This window comes from Mirounga angustirostris, unplaced genomic scaffold, assembly GCF_029215605.1.
Source record: "Mirounga angustirostris isolate CCGP_5_RB_7025 unplaced genomic scaffold, mMirAng1.0.hap1 SCAF_16, whole genome shotgun sequence".
Classification (NCBI taxonomy): Eukaryota; Metazoa; Chordata; class Mammalia; order Carnivora; family Phocidae; genus Mirounga; species Mirounga angustirostris.
In genome coordinates, this window is record NW_026991724.1 from 15941582 (window position 1) to 15962882 (window position 21301).

A 21301-nucleotide genomic window follows, 5' to 3' on the forward strand; every position below is an offset into this window, starting at 1 on the left:
CATAATCCTAAAAGTTTGCTTAAAAAAATATGAACATCTGAGTGCAGAGAACCAGTGTATATTCCCATTTCATAAAGACACATACTTTGACCAGAATAAATTTCTAACTGCTTTCTGATTTTTTGTATCCTCTCATTTCATCTTCAGTAAAGACTAGCCACTAAAAATACTACCTTACAAACAGAAAACCTACCACTCCTCTTGGCAGTCATAGACTGGTTTAAAATAATCTCCAACAGGATGACAGCATGGCCTTGAGTTGGGTGATAATGTAATCTGATAAATTTAAGAATGGAGAGGAAGGACTACTAATCAATAAATATATGCTGAATGAACAGTCAACAATCAGTTGAAGACACCCAAGGATGCTTTCATCATAATCTGTAGGAAAAACAATTGTGATCAAAGCAACTCTACAAATGGACACTTATCTCTTGAATGGAATTCTATTGAACTGACCAATAGAGATCATATGCTACAATAGACCCTTCTTAATCTTCAGTCTGAATTTGGAGCAATGACCTAAATAAATTATTCCAAAATGTTTTAGGGAGAATCTGTTTATGTTGAAATTCTACTACACTAGAGTACTCCCCAATTTCTTTGTCATTTTGTAAACTCAATCAATGACTTGCTGCCATAAGTAGTTCATTAGTTCAGGTTCAATACCCTTTGTTACAAAGTGATTTGCATGGCAAATCAGGTATTTGCTGTGACTGAACACAAATACACAAATAATTACCATCAGACTACTGGCATACCGTAAGGGAAGGCCCATTAAGAATCAACATCTTCAAAAGAGAGGTCTAAGTAATAATTAGACAGGCTTCTTTGGCTACATAACAGCTTTAGAACACAATACATGTTTTGGAGTGAATTAATTGGTGAGCCACCAATTAAAAACCAGAATCAGGTCTACTTCCTGTGCTTTGTACAGGACCCAGTACCATTATTTATTCACATGCATTCAGGTAGCAAGATGCTAAACGGTTCAATCAAAACACATGAATGGGGCCCTGAGAGTTAGGAGTCCTGTGTTCTAGGCCTGGCACAGCCATTAGGCTACTGTGTGAACTTGGGACTACCACTTCACTTCTCTTGGTTCCCCTTTCTTCATATACAAAATGAGCAACCCATGGGGTTCTGGTCAATAAGATCTGTTTACATTCCTTCAGAAGATGTATAATAATTGAAATTCCCTTTCCTTTTAAGTTAGAGTTTGAGAGCCTCCAAGTATATGTAGAATGAGCATAAGATCAGTGGTGATGAGTACACTCCGGACCCAGACCCACAGTCAGCTACTACGGGTCCTCCAACATCACAGAGCTTTAAGTTATCTTGTTCACAGTCCTGTGGAGTTCAATGCATAAACATCATAGGCCTTTGCTTAATACCAAAAGCCAAAAAGAGGGAAGAGATGTTGAAATGAAGCTCATGAGGTGATTAAAATAGTATTAATTATGCCAAATTGCCTCAAGAAGTTCACAGGATATATTTACCTGACAAAAATTCTTCTATAGAATAGCAAATATGTCTAGTACTTGAAAAATGTTCAAATAAAATATATCAATATATGTATACATACAAGCAATGATATCCCATTTGGTTTTTAATTGGGACTTTTCAGTCACTATGATTTCTTTAGAGATGGGAAACTCCAAATCTCCCTGATTTCATCATTTAAAGCACAAATACAAAATTATACAAAATTAACTTACATAGTATAAAATCTAAGAATTTCAATAGTCAGATTATGAAAGCAAATTTTACCTCTTTTATACTTTTCATTTCCAAAATTACATATGAAAATAATGTCATTTTTCCCTTTTTATGACAAATCACTTTTTCCTTTCATAATTTCTTCTGTGTAAATTTAAAAAGTATTTATCACTCATTAAGTGAAAAAAAGGCAATATTTGTTTATATTTACCATCATTAATGATGGTTTTAAAATAAAATTTATAATATAATCCTTAATAATGTACTAATCTAAGATGAAATAGTTTTCACTTAAAATTATCTCTTCGTAATATACTACACAAAAATGATGAACTGATTTTTAAAATTCCTAAGAGGGTTGACAAGATTATAAATTACTGTGAAAATGGTCTATGGGTCAAAAGAGGTTGGGAAATGCTGATCTCTGAGGTCTATTTCAGCTCTAAAATTCTATATTTTAAATGAGACACCTCTGACTTTTCTAAATTAGTGGAAAGTAAACTTGCAAAGACTGCCAAATCCCCCATCACTCCACTAGATTCTTCCAAATTCACATGAATGTAACATACCAAGTCTAAAAACTTAGACAAATGAAAATCTGGAAACAGGAAAAATACATAAGTGCATTTTAAATGTGAACTTATCCACTGTATCTTATCTTTCCACATTATTTGCTGGGTTGCTAATTTACTTTATTCAGTGTGCCATTTGATCTTAAAAACTTGTAAGACAATAGCCTGCATATACTGGCGTACCCTGGCAATGAACTGGATTTAAAAAGTTCCTAGATTTGGGGCGCCTGGGTGGCTCAGTCGGTTAAGCGACTGCCTTCGGCTCGGGTCATGATCCTGGAGTCCCGGGATCGAGTCCCGCATCGGGCTCCCTGCTCAGCGAGGAGCCTGCTTCTTCCTCTGACCCTCCCCCACTCATGTACTCTCTCTCTCTCATTCTCGCTCTCTCAAAATAAATAAATCTTTAAAAAAAAAAAAAAGGTCCTAGATTTTTGGGGCGCCTGGGTGGCTCAGTCGTTGGGCGTCTGCCTTTGGCTCAGGTCATGATCCCAGGGTCCTGGGATCGGGCCCCACATCGGGCTCTCTGCCCCGCGGGAAGCCTGCTTCTCCCTCTCCCACTCCCCCTGCTTATGTTCCCTCTCTGGCCATGTCTCTCTCTGTCTAATAAATAAAATCTTTAAAAAAAAAAAAAAATTTCCTAGATTTCTAAATGAAATTTTCAGCAACATCATTCAAGTCACTGAGAATATTCTTTTAAAGAAAAAAGCCAGTGAAAGAAGCAAGAAAAGAAACAAAATCGTAAGACGTCCTCAATCTTTGAACTCGTGGATCAGAAGAGGAGAGGTGAGGCTGCTGCCGACCAAGAGGGGACACTCAGGGACACTTACAGGAGAAAGTTTGGATCTTAAACAAAATTACATCATCTGTGAAAAACTTAGGTTTCAGAAAGAGCTGGATTACAGTTGGTCCTAGGCTTTTAGTGTTATGTAACAGAGTATACCAATATTTTTCTGTCAAGAGCCAGAGAGTAAATATTTTAGGTTTTGCAAGCCACACAGTCTCATCACAACTATTCAACTGTCACTGTAGTAGAAAATCAGCCATAGACAATACTAAACCAGTGAGCATGGCTGTGTTCCAATAAAACCTTATTTATAAACAAGGTAGGTGGGCCAGACTCAGCCTGCAGTTTGCTGAGACGTGGTCTATAATACCTTTTTAAGTGATGCAATTGAAGGATGGAATAAGGGGTGGAGATGTCCAATAGAAGAGAAAGAATTAGAGAATCTTAATGATTGCAAATACATAAGATTTTAAACCATTTTGATTAGCATTTGGAATCTCTATCTGGAGTAATAACAACCTATATATGCATAAGACTCACCCTTTCAAAGTACAGTAAATCTGTCAGAACTAACCCCCTGATGAAGCAGATCAATTCATATTAGTTCCACTTTACAGATAAGGAAATTGAGGCTGAGAGACCCAGATTTCTCAAAGATTCCTGAGTCAGTAAATGGCAGAGCTGGCACTGGCCTTTGGGTTTTCAGATACTTCTGAGTGCTCCTTCAAATGAAATTACTGTTTAAAATACATGCACACACACACATGCGCCACCCCCACATACAGTTTGTTTTCAAGACAAATTAATGCCATAGAGTAAAAATTTACTACCAGAATCAGGGTGTTTATGAGAAGCTTAGAAAATAACTAAAATAAGCAATAAAATAAGCTAAGTATAAAGTATCAATTGACAAATTTAGTCGGGTTCAGCTATCGAAGTTTCTTGTGCTGAACTAAATAATGTGCAATGTTATCTCAATTCTAAAATGCTTTGGGAATCACTATTTTTTGTAACAAATACTTGATGGCTTTCTTTTGAAAAATCAACTCTGCATATGGTCAGGGTAGCAGAAACATCTACTGCACAATGAAACTTGCATTTCAATTCTCTTTATCCCTGTCCCCCACTGCATTCATTCAAGTAACATACTCATGTGCTACACTGAAGTTTTACAAAGTTGAAAAGTCCAAAATACAAAATTATCATCCACGTCTACCATAACAGTCATGTAGAATTCTTTACACTATAAAGACAAACTTTCTTTTTTGCAATGATTACTGAGAGCCATTTTCACGGAGTAAGAGATTCCTAAGTTACCTCGTAAACTGAGCTTTTGATTTGGCGTCATGATAGTGTGACAGATTAACTTGTTTCTTTAATAGCATCCAATGAGAGGGTATTAAAGAGGCACGTTCTGCATGGAGCACTGGGTGTTACACGCAAACAATGAATCATGGAGCATTATCTCGAAAACAAATGATGTACCGTATGGTGACTAACATAATAAAAATAAAATTTAAAAAAATATATCCAATGAGAAAAAAGTAAAGGCCGATTTAATATATAATGATAGGTTCTCGTCGAAGACTTCATAGGACATTGGAGAAGCAAAAGTTCTGTGGGAAGTGAAATGGAGGAAAACGGTGGGAAATTGGAATCCTCACATATGGCACATACTAAAATCCCAAAGAACTTCTACCATAACAGTTCCACTGTAATATTTCCACTTAAAACTAAAAATGAGACCCCCCCATATTTATACATATGAACTTGCAAAAACTCATATTCAAGGAGTGTAGAAAATAATAGTGAAGAATTTTTCATTGAAGCACATTTTTAAACTTCAATATTGTATTTTGAGTACCACTATCAAATTGAATGGGTCATCAAAATGATGGATCAGTGATTTAAAATGAACTCAGTGTGTAAAAGGGAAAATAACCACGACACTGAAAATTATTAAAACAATAATCCCATCAGGCTCAAAATCCAAAGAATCAACTTAATAAGTGAAGTATCATATACGAAAATACATTTTTTCTTTGACTAAATCCACCATCAGTGCTTTAGTTTCAACATCACATAGAACATTAAATTAATGTTGTTAATTTAAACTTTAATGGTTTTTATAGGAACTTTATATAGTAATCTGTAAATTAGTTTAGGCTTACAGCTGTATAAAAGCTATATGCAGAGGAAATTAATGCCTAATTTAATGTTTGTCCAGATTTAAATAATATATCATATAAAATGGCTAAAAATAATTTCCATCGATGCCAGGAGTCCAAAAGAATACACCAGTTTAACAAGAACCAGATGTGGTTCTTTAAGAGAAGAGTTGGGCGTGCACAGACCTTTCCTATCGGGCAGCCTTTTCTTCTCGGACAAGGTCTGGAACGGAAGGAGAACCCATAAGAGCTCCTGGAGGCTGACTAATTAAAAGTCATCCGTAGCATGATTCCTCAGCTGTCCAGCTACAGGTGTGACCAGCAGCCACCCTTGTATCCCTCTGCGCCCAAGAATCCCATTTGCCTATTTTATATGTTTCTGCATATCTAATGATAACAGAGTTACTATTTTATGAGATTTTCTTACCATGACTACCTTTTGCAAATATCTCAAAATATACTCCCTATGCCTAATTAATTTATACTTATAATAAGGTTTTTTTTTTAATAAGGTGCAATTAGAAACTGCTCTAGAACTTAAGAGAAAACGCAGCTCAAAGAAATTCAGTTCAATATATACCAGCACTTACATAGGTAAAAGACATTTACAAAGCATTAAGGATAGAGAGCTAAATTAGGTTAATGGTCTCTACACCAAAACACAGAAGCAGGCCACATTTCATCCATAATCCAGTGGCTGTTAGGTTATTTCAAGCCACCAAGAGAAGAGAAAAAAAAGTTTAAAAAAATTTGGTGGTAGTGTTGTCCATAAAAATACAACAGGTTATTTTTTTAATCGTAATGACAAGAGTGATTATTAAGAGTTCATGAGCATCGTCCTAAGCAAGCTGCATGTATTATCTCATTTAATCCTGAGAACACTTCATAAGGCAAGTGTAACTATTACCTCCATTTTTTAAACCTGCTCTCTTTCTTTTTTAAGATTTTATTTATTTATTTGAGGGGGGGGGGGGAGAGCACAGAGGGAAAGTGAGAGGGAGAAGCCGACCCTCCACTGAGCAGAGAGCCCAACGTGGGACTCAATCCCCAGGACCCTGAAATCATGAAGGCAGATGCTTAACCAACTGAGTCACCCAGGTGCCCCAATTACCTCCATCTTTAAAAGAAGAACCTACAGCATTTTTAGCTTGTAAACGCACCAAATAAAATTAGGTGGAAAGACAAAATTGCCACTGTTTAGGTCAAAAATAACTGAGTATTGACAACTATCGATAAATGTTGTAGTTGATATGCAGTTAAAAAAAAAATTTCTAAGAAGTTTCCATCTAAATACCATCCCTTGCAGTGTAGAACAACCAGATCTCAATTTACCCATTTCCAGGTCACCAGTTAGTTCATCCACCAACGTAACATAGTACAAGTGGGTACTTAATGGAGAGTCATCCTCTACTTAGAATTCTCAGGTAGAGCGTGATGATGACTTGATATCTTAATTAAGAAGTTTGCAAAAATCTAAATATCTTCACTCTTTCTCAATGCAGGAGAATGCCCTTGCTTCTCACAGCTCCCTCTCTGGTCTGATCAAGTCTTTCTTTGGTTTTGTACTCTGCACCAAAGTTGTACATATTAGATTTTTAATTGCAGAAAAATACAATATGATGTCTATAAGTATTACAAAGATGGAAAAAAGCATGAATGATACTATACTTTCATGTCAGGCACGGGCCTCCTTCTCTTACCTCCTTGCCTAATATACTATATCATATCTTTTGTAAATATAAAATTACTTGCTAAGAATTCATGTAAGCACAACATAAACAATATAAATATTTTTTTAAATGTACACAGGCAACCTAGAAATCGCCATCTGTAACTAAGGCCCCTTTATTGCCTTGATCAATTTTCAACTCCTTAAAATAAATTATTCTCAGAAAAGTTCACTTAAAAACTCTCCAGAATTTGGCTGGACCACATTTAAACCATCCCAGGCAAGTGAAAAACCATGGTTATGGTTTCAAGACTTCCAGGAAAAGAAGTTCCTATCAACCATTCATACGTTGGTGTGATTTTAACTATTACTGAACTGCTCCTTATATTTAGCCTAAATCTTTAATGTTATACATCATCTTAATTTCCTGTCATTTCTTTTCTTAGTGGACAAGAACTGCAATTAAATTACATGAGATTGAGGTAGACCCTGGCTTCTAAAAAATAAATATCTGATGAGAAGCTGGTTAGTGCATCTAGAATTTCCTTAACCTAATATTTGAACAACTGTTTAAATAGTGGATGCTATAAATGCTATCAAAACAATGTACAAAACTCAACGTACTGAGTCATAATCACCTACTACAGTCATTGACCAAAATCTCAACAGAGAAACTCTACCTAAGCATTTCGCAGGAAAGCCAGCAAGAGCTAGTCTCCTCATTTCAGCAAGTTCCACACATACCCAGATCTCAGGCCTGGTTGAGCTTATGTTCAAAAAGCAAGTTCTGCCCTACTCCAGCCCTAAAGTAGATGGTATCACAGACTAGTGTTACCAGAGCAGTGGCCTCAAATTGTTAAATTCAAGAAATCACACACAGATTCTTCACCCAAGTGAACCCACAAAGCCCCAGGACAATAGTGGAAATACACTGATTCTGGCCTGAAAAGTTAATTCACCCCTTCACTGCTGTGCTGCTAGGTAGTTTTCTGGCTTCTCCTAACATTCTACTGATTTTCACTGATTTAACTTGCTTAATTCTAAGATGTATTTTGAAATGGACACTTCACTGGTTTTCATTTTCATTGCTTTCAACAGAGCCTACTTAAAATGTGGCACAGAATTAAATTACTTAAAGACCAACTATAGTTAATCAGACCTTCGCTCCTAAAACTGAAAGCTCCTATTGAACACGCTTGAAAACAAAGTCAGTGCCTCATTTTCCAGGATCATAATTCATGTAGCACAGTGACTTATTAAATATTAAACATTGTTTGATAAAACATCAATATTCTTTGTTTTACATCAAAACTTGTGTGCCTGTAAAATGTCCCCACCACATCTTCCCCCGTTCTCTTTCTTTGCATATTGATATTGACAAAATGAAACTGGGATCGTAACATTTTTGTCACACTGCACAGTGACTGCTACCAAAATTATGTAACCCGTTCTAAAGCCCGTTTCCTGCAAGTACCACCATCTAATTTGTCAAGTCCCCTAAAGGAACCAAGGCATGTGGGAAACAGATGGAGAAAAGCACAGTGGAGTAGGAATGGAAAAGAAATTTCACTTGAAGAGAAGTCGAATAAGAAGGAAATGTGGATAGAAACTGGAGTCAAATATCCAGATTGGGGCACAGCTTCAAGGGACAGGAGGACAAAACTCAGAAAATGAATGGAAAAGACCCAGAGGCAGGATATAGAAGGGGGAAAATCCCCAGAGACACAAGGTATAATGGTCACTTATTATGGCCACTCAATTTTATAACAAATCAAAAGAAGGATTTTTATCTTGGTGTGCGGAATGTTCAGTATTTAGGTTCTCTAGCTGAGGGCATCTTAACCTGGATGCTTAAACCTCAAAAGGATCATTGATGGGCATCACGGAGTACAAGAATGCTCTGAAATACTGCATAAAACGAGGGGGGTGTGCATGTGAGAGAGAGAGAGAGAGAGAGAAAGGCAGAGACAGGATATGCAGATGTGTGAGAGTAAGAGTATATGTGTGTACATGTGCATATGGACATAGCTTTCATCAGATTCTCAAAGGAATCCATGACCCTAAGTAAGTTAAGAATCACTGCCCTAGAGGCTAAAGGCACTGTATACCCATCTCCCTTTGGTACAGCGGGGGAAAACACTGTGACTGCCTTGAGTGATTTCCCCTGCAGCTTCCCTTATGGGTCACGGGACTTATTTGAATTACAGGTCACCAACTGCAAGGAAGGTGCTCATGGTCACATTCACTACGATGGAAACTTCCCTGCAACTACCCACATTGGAACACAACATGCAAACAGATACATTCAGGTGCATTGTGATAAATAATGTACTCCACAGGGCTGGGGAAGGGCATTGTATGGCCAAGAAAAAGCCACCTCGAACTTACAAAAGGAAGGATGCTAGCAGAGAAGAAAGAATGAATGCCATCCTCAGTGAGCAGGGTAATACTGAAAACACTGGATGTGAGTTCTGTCTTTTATAATGCTGCCGAATAATCCCAATATTTCTGTCACTATCAGCTAACCAAAAAACATGAGGGATGAATGATGAGTATCCACCACTCACACTAAAGTCGGGAAATTCCTGTGATTGACTGACACTCCATCATCTTTCTCTAGAAGTATTTATATTGGACCAGGCATGGCAGATACGATATTGCTTAATCTGTATTGTAGTTGCTGTTGCTTCTGTATCTTCCCTAACCACAAATAAAACTTAGCTCATTGAATCTGTAAGGTAAACAAACATCCATCATCAATAATTAACACCTACACACACACACACACACACGCACGCACAACTACATACACAGAGAAAACATATTCATAGGTTCGGAAAGCCTCCTGTAAATACAGGAAATAGTACATTTCTACCAAACCAACTTTGCTATAGTTTTCAGTTTAAGGATAAGCGCTCAAATAATCTCGTTCTCTTGTTTTATTCTGTTAAAAGCACTGGAGCTCTCAAGAAACTCCCTTTATGTTCTCTTACAGGATACCATCTAAAAAAACCCCACTGAACAGTAGGAAATATTTATGTCAGGGGTACAGATCCTTCAGCTGTTTTGCATGCCAAACTAAACTAGTTTTCAACACCACTGGAGCCCTCTCAGAAGTGTGTGCACATATTAAATGTCTAGACCTTTCAAGATGTTTGAACAAGAGATTAAGCCTTGTATTTCCCAGTCTCACCAATTTGAAATATTCATGTGGAGATAGAGTGGGTATGAGATGTCCAGGAGTTATCATCAGGAAATATCTAATGACATCATGAAAACTCTGCTAACCTACAAGTAATTCCTACCAAGATTTACAAACAAGGAGGAATGAAGCTTTACACACACAGTGGAGAAATACAGATGAAAACCAGCAGGCTTCTGGCCAGCAAAATGAAGTGCACATGAAAATATTATTATAGGCTCCAAAAAGTTGTGATTCTGATTTTCTACATTGGATTTTTACTTGATCAGAAACCCATCAAGCTAAATTTTGGATACAGGTTGACCAAACCAAAACACAAAAGGCAGAGAGAGTCTAACAATCTATTTTCATCAGAACAGAAATTTTGCCCAGGATCTGCTTTCATTTAATTCTGATAGTAATTTTTAAACTTTTACTCATTGTTTCTATGTCATGTAATAGCTTTGTGGAACCTAGTAATTGCTAAGAAACAGTATCTTTTTGTAAAGTTTTGTGAATTTTCAGACATTAATCACTTCTCTATACAGGCAATATTGGGTACCGTCCTCTAAATTTCATTTTTAAAATTTTTTAAAAATATTTTTAGAGAGAGGGAATGGGGAGAGCAGAGGGAGGGGGAGGGAGGGAGGGAGAAGGTGGGGGGGGAGAGAGAGAGAGAATCTCAAGCAGGTTCCACACCCAGCATGGAGCCCGATGTGGGGTTCAATCTCACAACCCTGAGATCATGACCTGAGCTGAAATCAAGAGTTGGACACCCAGCCCACTGAGCCACCCAGGCACCCCTGAAATTTCATTTTTTAAATAACTTTGGTTTCAAAATATATTTCAAATGAGTTTGGATTTCTTTCTTTCATTTTTGTCATCACCAGGATTTATTTACCTATTCATTTGTAAAGCTTCATAACTAGCCTGAGAAATGCTTAATATTGACTTCAGCAGACACCATTTTTATTTATTAGCAGGATCCAAAACAACTTTCTCATATTTACTTCTGGAAACTTCAAACAGTTCCTTCCTTTTTTTATTTCTTTGTGCCTTCAATTGCTTCCTACTCTTGGAGGGGAAAAAAAGAAAAACCCTACTTTTCCACTTTAAGAATTTAAACAGAAAGATTTCAGTGATTTAAAATCAACTCACTGATGCAATACAAAAACTATAAATGTCATATAGAGTGTTCACAAGTTGAACAACCCAGGAAAACATGACAGGATTATTCCAAAGTTGTTATTGGAAAAAAGAGTGGCTTGATTTTGTTTTGCCATCATCATCCTCAGAGAGCTATGTAACAGAGTGACTTTTTTTAACAGCAAGCAGTAGCATTCACACTCAGGAATAAACCATCTTCGGATAGGAAACACTCTCATATGCCACTTTACATGTGGAAAATGAGCCAAATTGCAAGATAAAAACAACAAAAAGAAAATGCTAAACTGTTTTTCATGTACAAACATAGAAATCAGGAGGTGGGAGAAGGAGACAAGAAATGAGTATCAAATAGAAAAAGAAGTGAGTGATTCAAAGAAAAGTAGTCAAGTTTCTGTAGTTAAGAGGCTAAAGATTCCCTTGAAAAAATAGATTATTCATTATAAAGTTGCTTGTATCACTGCGAAGTAAATTCCTTTTGCCTCTAAACCTTTAACCAAGTGGGTTGCTAAAGCGTATCTTATGTAAGTGGTTTGGGGAAAATGAAGGTAAGGGCTGACTTCCCTAATTAGGTTGCTATGGAATGCAGAGACTTCCAGGAGTGAAAAACAAGCTTGATAGAGTACGGTTTTTGTGGGGACCTGGAAGTCACTGGAATCAAGTACTTAGAGCCAGGAGGGGCCACAGAAACACAGTCCCCAGAAATTAATTGCATTTTTGGTGAGATCTTCAGGTTTCCTATAGGATGTTATCTAACCATCAACTTAAATCTCAAAGGACAAATTCATGTCAACTGACATCTGGGGAACCCTGACAGTCCTTGTGTGGCTAAACTTCTCCTCTCATAGGCTTCTCTGAATCAACAACTTCTTCACTAAGGCAAAGAAACCCCACTTGACCTAATTTCAGGAGTTCAATTTTGAGCTGCATACTCTGCTTCTGTCACACATGTGAATTTCTTTCTTCTTCTAGATTTTTAGCTTTAATTTCCTAATTGACACTGTGGAAAAGAAAAGAGAAAAGCCTGGTTTGTATTCCCTTTTGGTGATAGAAATGACTCATGAGGATGTCCATGAACTGAGAAATCCATTTTTGAAGTCTTGGCTTGTAACCTACTACTTAAGGGAAGCTCTGGTTGTCCCCAAGCCTCACCTGCTGCCCAGGCATCCCAGGTTATGAAATCAAGGCAGTGAGGGGTGACATCTGAGGGCCAGCTTTATACCCCAGGTATATGCCCATTCCTACCCCAGCACCACAAAACCCAGTATTTCTTCTTACTCTTAAGACAGAATTAGATCATGGCATTTAACTGAAAATGAGAAATAAATTTAGTGTGCTTTCTGTCCCATGTATCCCTAGTACTTCTTGTTTATAATAATACAGAGATAAAGATCACTGTGTGTGTAAAATTGGTTTTCCAACAAATTCTGTTGCCCTTAAAATAAGTTTCCCAAGATAAAAAAAAGAAGGAAAACAACCAAAGCAGGAAGGAAGGAATAGAGAAAAGGAAAACAAACAAACAAACAAACAAACAAGAACAGTAAAGGTCCACTGAAATATAACATGCATTACCTGGCTAGAAATGTTGCCACATGAACTAAGAAAGTTTGATGTGTTTGAACTGTATTGTGACTCCCCTCTGGAAGAAAACAGAGGAAAGACATAGTTGTCTGCTTGGGCTTCTCTCCAAGGAGGTCTCTCGGAAGCTCAGAATGTCAGACACCCCGAAGTAGGAAATGGGAGGGCGGGTATGGGAAACAATCTTAAGAATGGCCCAATGCGTCAGCTGCATTTGCACAAGTCCTGCAGGGCAAAGAAGGTCTGCAAAAGATACCAGACTTGCATGTGGCTGCTGGAAGATTCTGGTCTAAAAATGGAAAAATTAGGGTCACAAAGGAAGGCTTGGATACATATCAAGCTTGACGAGAGTAAGACAAACTGTCTTGCACTTACATAGCCAGCCTAAAGGAAGCTACCAGGAAGACAAGAAAATGTGTGTGTAAATAGGCAGGGAGAAAAGGTGACCAGTGGCCACTTGGTTCCTAAAAAGCATCTTTGGGGCTCTGTCTGTGGCTTTTACTTATCTATTTATCCATCTATCTACCTACCGACCGACTTGAAGAGAATCCTAAGGGACGGCCACGACTTTCATCCGTCTTCACCTGGCTTGTAGCAGAGGTGAACTGCAAGGCAAACCAGTTAAGATATAAAGTCATATTCACAATTTTTTATTTCTTTTGGACCCATCCTAATTTATTTTAGACTGTAAAATTCTATTTTATAGTAACAAATAAATGACTTACATGTAAATCCCAGCAATTACTGAATGAATATTTGCTTTTTGGAAAGCAATATGTAGACTCTACTGGTCTTTTCCCTTACCAAAATGCATTAAGGAAGAAAAGAAATAGTATTGGAAAACAGGAAAATTTTGGGAACAGTGAAGACACAGCAACCCACGGTGTCAGCTTCAAGGGACATCTTTTTACCTCTTCTCCCCTAAATCTGCCTGATCATACAAAGAATGTCTGCCAAACAGATGATGCTCTTAAATGGGGTCCATGGACTTGAGGAGGGACAATCCACCTCCAACACTGTTCTATTAGCATAATATATTGTGTAATTCCATTTATAGGAAATGTCCAAAACAGGCAAATCCATAAAGACAAAAAGTAGAATAGTGGTAACCTAGAAATGGGGATAAGGTATAGGGAGTTGGGAAGAAACGGGAATGACTGCATAGGTATGGGATTTATTTTGGGGATGATAAAAATGTTCTAAAACTAATTGTGATCATGACTGCACAACTTTGAATATGTTGGAAATCACTGAATTACGCACTTTAAGCGGTGAGTGGTATAATATGCAAATTCTATCTCATTAAAGCTGTTGGCTAAAAAAAAAAAGACACACTGACCCACCAGAAATGTACGGTTAGACCTTCCGGTAAAAGAGCAACACTTGGAGGGTATGCTCATCAAACTCTGAAGCAATGGAGAAAATGCCAAGGAGAGTAAATAAATATAAGGGCTCCCTTATTTACCAATACAAACCTCAGAAAGAAGGAGACTTTTCTGGGTCTTCAGTGAGTTTGGCTTAAATTTATTTTTTTTCTATAGCAACTGGACTAAATACTGCACTAATTGAATTCTCCCTGGGTCAAGTGCCTATAACTTAGTGAAGACATTTAAAACGAACATGGCAACAAAGGAAACTCTGTGCCAGGTGAGTCAGTGAGCAGCTTCACTGGACAAATGGGACCAGCTCCTCTGATCCTTCTGCTTCTGGCTATCAAAGCTCTCATCAGTGAAAGCCAATGAGTTTTCAACATCCTAAGACAGTAAGGAGGTTGTAGTATTTGCAGGGATAATTTTAAATACAGAAATATTTAGCAACATTTTCTGATATGCAACATTTTCTGGTATGCAACACTGTGCTTCTCCAGGCAGAAATAGTATGTTATAGGGCAGAATGTCATTTTTATTAAGGCTAGGGTATTGGTTACAAATTGTGCGATATCCTCCATACCATACATTTTCCCATGTGGACAAAATTTATTTGAAGTGTGTCCTCCGAAATAAATTTAAATACCAGTAAATTGACGGTGATTCAAAAAAAAAAAATAACTACTTATAAATGTGTCTTTTTAACTAAGCATTACTGACAGAAACATTAAAATCAAGGGGTATAATTTTCTAGAAGTAGCCACAAGGAGAGGGATTTTAGCACAAACACAGTGAAACTCCTAGTTCAAGATTCACTTTCTAGCCCAGTGAAGATACTGGGGAGGGAGAAGAAGGAGAGCAGGACATTTAAAAGCCAGCAATCTGACACAAAGTTGAATGAATGTTCCCACCTTCTTTAAAGGAGAGAGGCAGGACAATAGGCAGTTTTCTCACAGAAATTTTCATTTTTTAATCATGTGCAGCAGAGCCCCACCAGTGTGATTAACATTCACCCATCTGCCTGAACACAAAGTCCTCAACTTTCCACATTTAAGTTCTACGGATAGTTTTAATGTATTACCAATTAAACAAGTTTTCCCTTCCACTGTGGTTTTTGGACTTAGAGAAAAATCTGATTCACTTTTACTGTTGTTAGAGAAGATGAGAAGGAAGAGAGAACCTGAATTACTCCTTTATCAGACCAAAGTTAAATGTCACCAAGTTATAACTCTATAGAACCGACACCCTTGGTAGCCATGCGACCAAAGGAAGCCAAGATTGACAAGGTACAGATTCAAATGCATTTTCTCCATACCAGCCACACAGAAAGAAGGGGTATAATCCAGACACATGTAAACCATACATACACAGCCATCTTGCTGGTTGAGTAAGGATATGTGGTAATTTATCCTGAAATACTTCCTTCTAAATGAAAAAAAAAAAAAAAAAGCAACCCGGTTTTACTGTCCCAAGGAGGGTATGACAGCAACAATTTACAATTTCCTCCCATCTCATTCTTGTTCATCCTCCCTCCCTCTGCCTTTCCACTCACATCCATTCTCCATTTCCTGATAACTTTGCATCACGTTAGTTCATGCCTAATATAAAATGGTGGTATGTGGAGGAATTTAAAAACAAACAAACAAAAAAGGTAAGAAAAAGGAAAAGAGAGTATGACTGGGAGGAAGATCGGAGAAAGAGGAAGATTGAGAGAGACAGAGAGAATGTCAAAACCCAAGTCTGGCATTTGCCTATTTAAATTCCATCCTGCAGCCCTGGCCAAGCTGAGCGATAGATGGGCTGCGTTATGAATTTCTGATCAGACAACTGATAGGTTATGAGAGAGGACATAATCCCATTGAGAAAGCCTTTTCTTCAAAGCAGGGGCAAGTAATAGCCTAGCCTTGAGAGACGGCTCCTTGCTCTGCCCTTTATGTGCATGTGTGTGTGCGTATACATATATAAATTTTTGCTTTCCTTAAAAAAAGTCACAATAAGCATTTTATGATGATAAATGTGCAGCAGTAATTGACGATTGCTTGCATCTGAAACAGGGACGTGCCTTGGCAAATCAGATACCCTCCCTCACCAAATAAACTGTGTGGCTTTTTTAAAACCACATTAGAATTCTCTCCTTTGCCCATCTTATTCTGGTACCCACATTGATGACCTAAAAGAAAAGTGAAAAGATTGAAAACACACAACAACACTGGTATCTGGGGTACATTCTACGATTTGCTTCCCTTTCAGTATTTTGTGTTTACCTCAAAAAAGAAATACCATGTACCTACAACGGACAATATCATTCACGTACAATATTCAAAGGAGAAAAAAACCAAGTTTTAAAGACTTTTTTTTTTAATTCCCACACATGTGAAACAATATTTTAAATTGCTTTGTGCAGTAATTATAGGCAGTTAATTACTCTAGCTCTAGTTAAGCATTACACTAACTAAGAGGTTTGTAGGTTAATTGAAAATTGTATAATTGAGACAGGGTATTAAGTATCCAAGTCAAGACTTTGCAACAGCTTATGACTACTGCACCATAAAAAGTTAGAAACCACAGGCCTGGTATCAGGGGCTGCTGGAGTCAAGTCTATTAGCCTCTCTGCATCAGATGCACCCACACACACAAAAAAAGACCTCCAGCTGCAATTTGTAAGCGAAGGAAAAGTCACTCAGAATTATATGAGTTATAATAGCATTACAGACAAGAGAGGTGTTTATAAATACAAGCAGGGAAAGCTTAAAATATAGGAATTGTCATCACATTTAAAGGAAATAAGGCAGCTGGATCTCATTCCTATCCAATTGTGAGTGACATCACATAAGGTGAACAGCGTCTTGTGTTCTTGGTTTTCCTTCTTTAGCGCCAAAAGGCATCCCAGTACCTAATGGAAATCTACTGTTAAAGAGAAGAGAGAAAGGGTTACTGATATCTGTTTAACATAATGTTCATCTTATGGCACAAACTTAGTGCAGGGAGAATCAGCATCCCATTAAACCTGGAGTCCTCTAAGCCAGTTTTGAGAGGTTTGTGTGTGTGTGTGTGTGTGTGTGTAAAACAACATTCCTTTGGTGATTTAGGGAAATTTATCTTCCACTTATAAATTCACCAATTATTAATTATGATCTGCAAGATCAAAATTGTGAATGTCTATCAGGACCATTGTGCCTTTCGAAATGCAATGTTTTCACTTATGCCACACATGCATGTCAAGGTAACTTCAGTTCTCTTTACCCTCTAAGCTGTAATAGATCCACTAGCCAAGTGTGGATGGTGGTGGGGGGGAACAATCTGAGAGTGCAAATTATTTACCTGATTTAGATTCATTACAGTCAGGCCTGCCATCTGCATTTCACTTTTTAAAATGGGGAACTTGCCCTGAAAGAATATTATGTAAATCTTTCTGTCACAGATTATTGCCTCTATACATGACTTCCACACCGTGCATCTGCTTTCTGTGCAAGCTTATTACATACACATACACAATTTCCCATTTTTAACCTCCAGTCCTTCCCATTCTCCTCTTCCCCCAACACTCATTATGAGGAAAATTACCTCAAACAGGACACTACTGGTTTTCTTCCATTCAATTTACATAATTGCTGTTTTGTTGCTTTTTTTTTAATGCGGAAATTTTGTTCCCCAAAGCAAAGCTTCAATGTTAAAATAGCAAAATGGAGTTTCACTCAGGGTTATAAATGTAGGGGTACTCCTAGCAATGCATTCTGGGGCATTCTCAGCCCTGTACAAGCCTTTTTCGAGGATTTTGGTCAACCTTGTCCATGATGGTGACAACCTGCAGTAAAATATATGTTGGCCAGTGAAACTCAGCCTCTGAGAACCATGAAAATAGCTGTTTTAGGATTTTAGAATCATGAATTTTTAATATAACACTATGCCAAATCTATGAAGAACTGACTTAACACTGATTAATAATGATACTTAACATCAACATTTGTGTATATAAGTAAAGGGACAAAAATACTACTTTTTTCCTAAAGGAGCAATATTTAAAAGTAACCTTTATAGGTTCCAGGTTCACATTTCTTTTTCTGCAATTGCTTTATTAAATACTTAAGAGATAAAAATGTATTTTTTAACCCTGAAATATATTGCATATATAGAACAGTGTAAACACAGATGTATAGTTGAAAGAAAAATCATAAAAACACCCACATAACCTCTAACCAGGTTAAGCAGCAGAACTTTGCCAACACCTTAGAAACCACCCCATGCCTCCCTGTCCTGAACTCCACCATCATCCTTTCCTTCTCATGCCCTATAAGAGGTTCCTACTGTCCTGACCTTTTTATCATATAGTTTTTCTATCTGCATATTAATCCTAACAAGATTTTAATTTTGCCTGTTTTTATACTAATAAAATCCTTACTCTTCAGAGCTTGTTTCAGTTCCTCAATATTAAAAGATTCACCAATTCGGTCATGTGCAGCCATGGTCCAGTCATTTTCATTGTTGTGTAGTATTCCATTTTATGAATATATCAGTCTTTATTGACCAGTTTTTGCTGATGGACATTCATTTATTTCTAGTTTGGGGCTATTATCAATAGTTCTAGCATGAACATTCCTGTTCATGTTTCCTAGTACTCACGAACAAGATTTTCTCTAGGGTATATGTAGCCAGGAGTGAGGATGGTATGTCTTGGGTATACAAGTGAGCTCAACTTAACCAAGTAAACCCAACTCTTCTCCAATATGGTGGTCTCAATTAACACTCTCATTAGCAAAGTTCCCAATGATCTTCATCTTTGCCAACTTTTTAAATTGTTGATAAGGTGTTCGGTGTGCAATGATATCACTTGAGGGTTTTAATTTGTAATGACCTCATTACAAGTGGCGTTAAGCATTTTTTCATATGTTTACTGGGTTTGCTCTTTTGCTTAACGGGTCGAGAATTATCATCCATTTTCTCACTGGATTAGTCTTTTCCTTATTCATTTGCCAGAATTCTTTATATGTTCTGGATATTACTCTTTTGTCAGTATGTGTTACAAGTATTTTTTTTATTTTATTTTTTTTTTTAAAGATTTTATTTATTTACTTGACAGAGAGAGATGCAGTGAGAGAGGGAACACAAGCAGGGGGAGTGGCAGAGGGAGAAGCAGGCTTCCCGCTGAGCAGGGAGCCCGACGCGGCGCTCGATCCCAGGGCCCCGGGACCATGACCCGAGCCGAAGGCAGACGCTTAACGACTGAGCCACCCAGGCGCCCCACAAGTATTTTTTTTTAAAGATTTTATTTATTTGTCAGAGAGAGAGAGAGTGCACAAGCAGGGGGAGTAGTAGGCAGAGGGAGATGCAGGCTCCCCGCTGAGCAAGGAATCCAATGTGGGGCTTGATCCCAGGACCCTGGGATCATGACCCGAGCCAAAGGCAGATGCTTAACGACTGAGCCACCCAGGCGTCCCTACAAGTATCTTTTCAGTGAGATGTGCTTTCTTCTCATTCTCTTTATGGTATCTCATGATAAATAGAAGTTGTTAATTTTAATGCAGTTCTATTTATTATTCTTACAGTTAGTGCTTTTGTGCCTTGTTTAAGAAATTTTCCCACAATTATCTTCTAAAATATCTTTCTAAAAGCTTTATTACCTTTCCTTTTACATCTTCAGGTCTTTGTTCTACCTGGAATTATTTTGTATATTATGAGCTAGAGGTTCAACTTCATTTATTTTTTTCATATAAATAACCAATTTTCCCAAAACCATTTACGGGAAAGTCTCTCCTTTCCTCACTGATCTATAAAGCCATTTCTGTTATGTATCTAATATATACATATGAGTTATTCTATTTCTTGGTTTTCTATTTTGTTCTATTGGCCTCTTTATATCTGTACCATTACTACACTGGATCAGCATGGCCTAATAACATACCTTAACATCTGGTAAGTCCCAACTACGTTTTTCTTTTTTTATTGTTTTAAGGATTTTACTTATTTATTTGACACACAGAGAGAGAGCACAAGCAGGGGGAACGGCAGAGGAAGAAGGAGAAGCAGGTAGAAGGAGAGGGGGAAGAAGTCTCTCTGCTGAGCAGGGAGCCTCATGCAGGGCTCGATCCCAGGACCCTGGGATCATGACCTGAGCTGAAGGCAGACGCTTAACCGACTAAGCCACCCAGGTGTCCTTAAGTTTCTTTTTTTTTTTTAAAGAATCTTTTTTTTTTTTAAGATTTTATTTATTTATTTGAGAGAGAGAGAATGAGAGACAGAGAACATGAGAGGGAGGACGGTCAGAGGGAGAAGCAGACTCCCTGCTGAGCAGGGAGCCCGATGCGGGACTTGATCCCGGGACTCCAGGATCATGACCTGAGCCGAAGGCAGTCGCTTAACCGACTGAGCCACCCAAGTTTCTTTTTTTAAGTTGAGATTAAGTTGAGTTGCTGACTGAGACTGCATTGAAGCTTTAATTTTTAGAGAACTGTTATATTTCATGAACATGCAATACTTGTCTATTTAAATCCTTTTTCATACTGTTCAATTAAGTTTTTAACTTTAAGGTTAGCGGCTTTATACAACTTTAGCTAGATTTGTTCCTAGGTTATTCATATTTTTGGTACTCTTAGAAATGGTGTGTGTATGTGTGTGTGTGCACGCATGTACACACACATAGAGAGAGAGGAGGGGAAGGGCAAAGAGAGAATCTTAAGCAGGCTCCACACCCAGCGTGGAGCCGGAAGCGGGGCTCAATCTCACAACCCTGAGATCACAACCTGAACCAAAATCAAGAGTTAGACGCTTAATCAACAGAGCCACCCAGGCACCCCAGAAATGATATGTATTTTAAAATGTATTTTCTAGGGGCACCTGGGTGGCTCAGTCATTAAGCATCTGCCTTTGGCTCAGGTCATGATCCCAGGGTCCTGGGATCGAGCCCCGCATCGGGCTCCCTGCTCAGCGGGAAGCCTGCCTCTCTCCCTTTCCCACTCCCCCTGCCTGTGTTCCCTCTTTGGCTGTGTCTCTCTGTCAAATAAATAAATAAAATCTTTAAAAAAAAGTATTTTCTATTTGTTGCTAATATACAGAAATGTAGTTCATTTTTCCATATTGATTTTGGTTTCCAGCAACCTTGTTA

The 21301-nt window shown here is 37.8% G+C and overlaps 1 protein-coding gene across 1 annotated transcript in view; it reads right to left on the reverse strand.

Moving 5' to 3' along the window:
• Positions 1-21301, reverse strand: part of ZFHX3 (zinc finger homeobox 3) — a 1392145-nt gene that overhangs the window by 1014279 nt on the left and 356565 nt on the right. The window contains exon 5 of the mRNA XM_064580652.1: positions 13366-13440. The gene's annotated coding sequence lies outside the window, so the exon portion shown is untranslated. The remainder of the gene's footprint in view (positions 1-13365; positions 13441-21301) is intronic.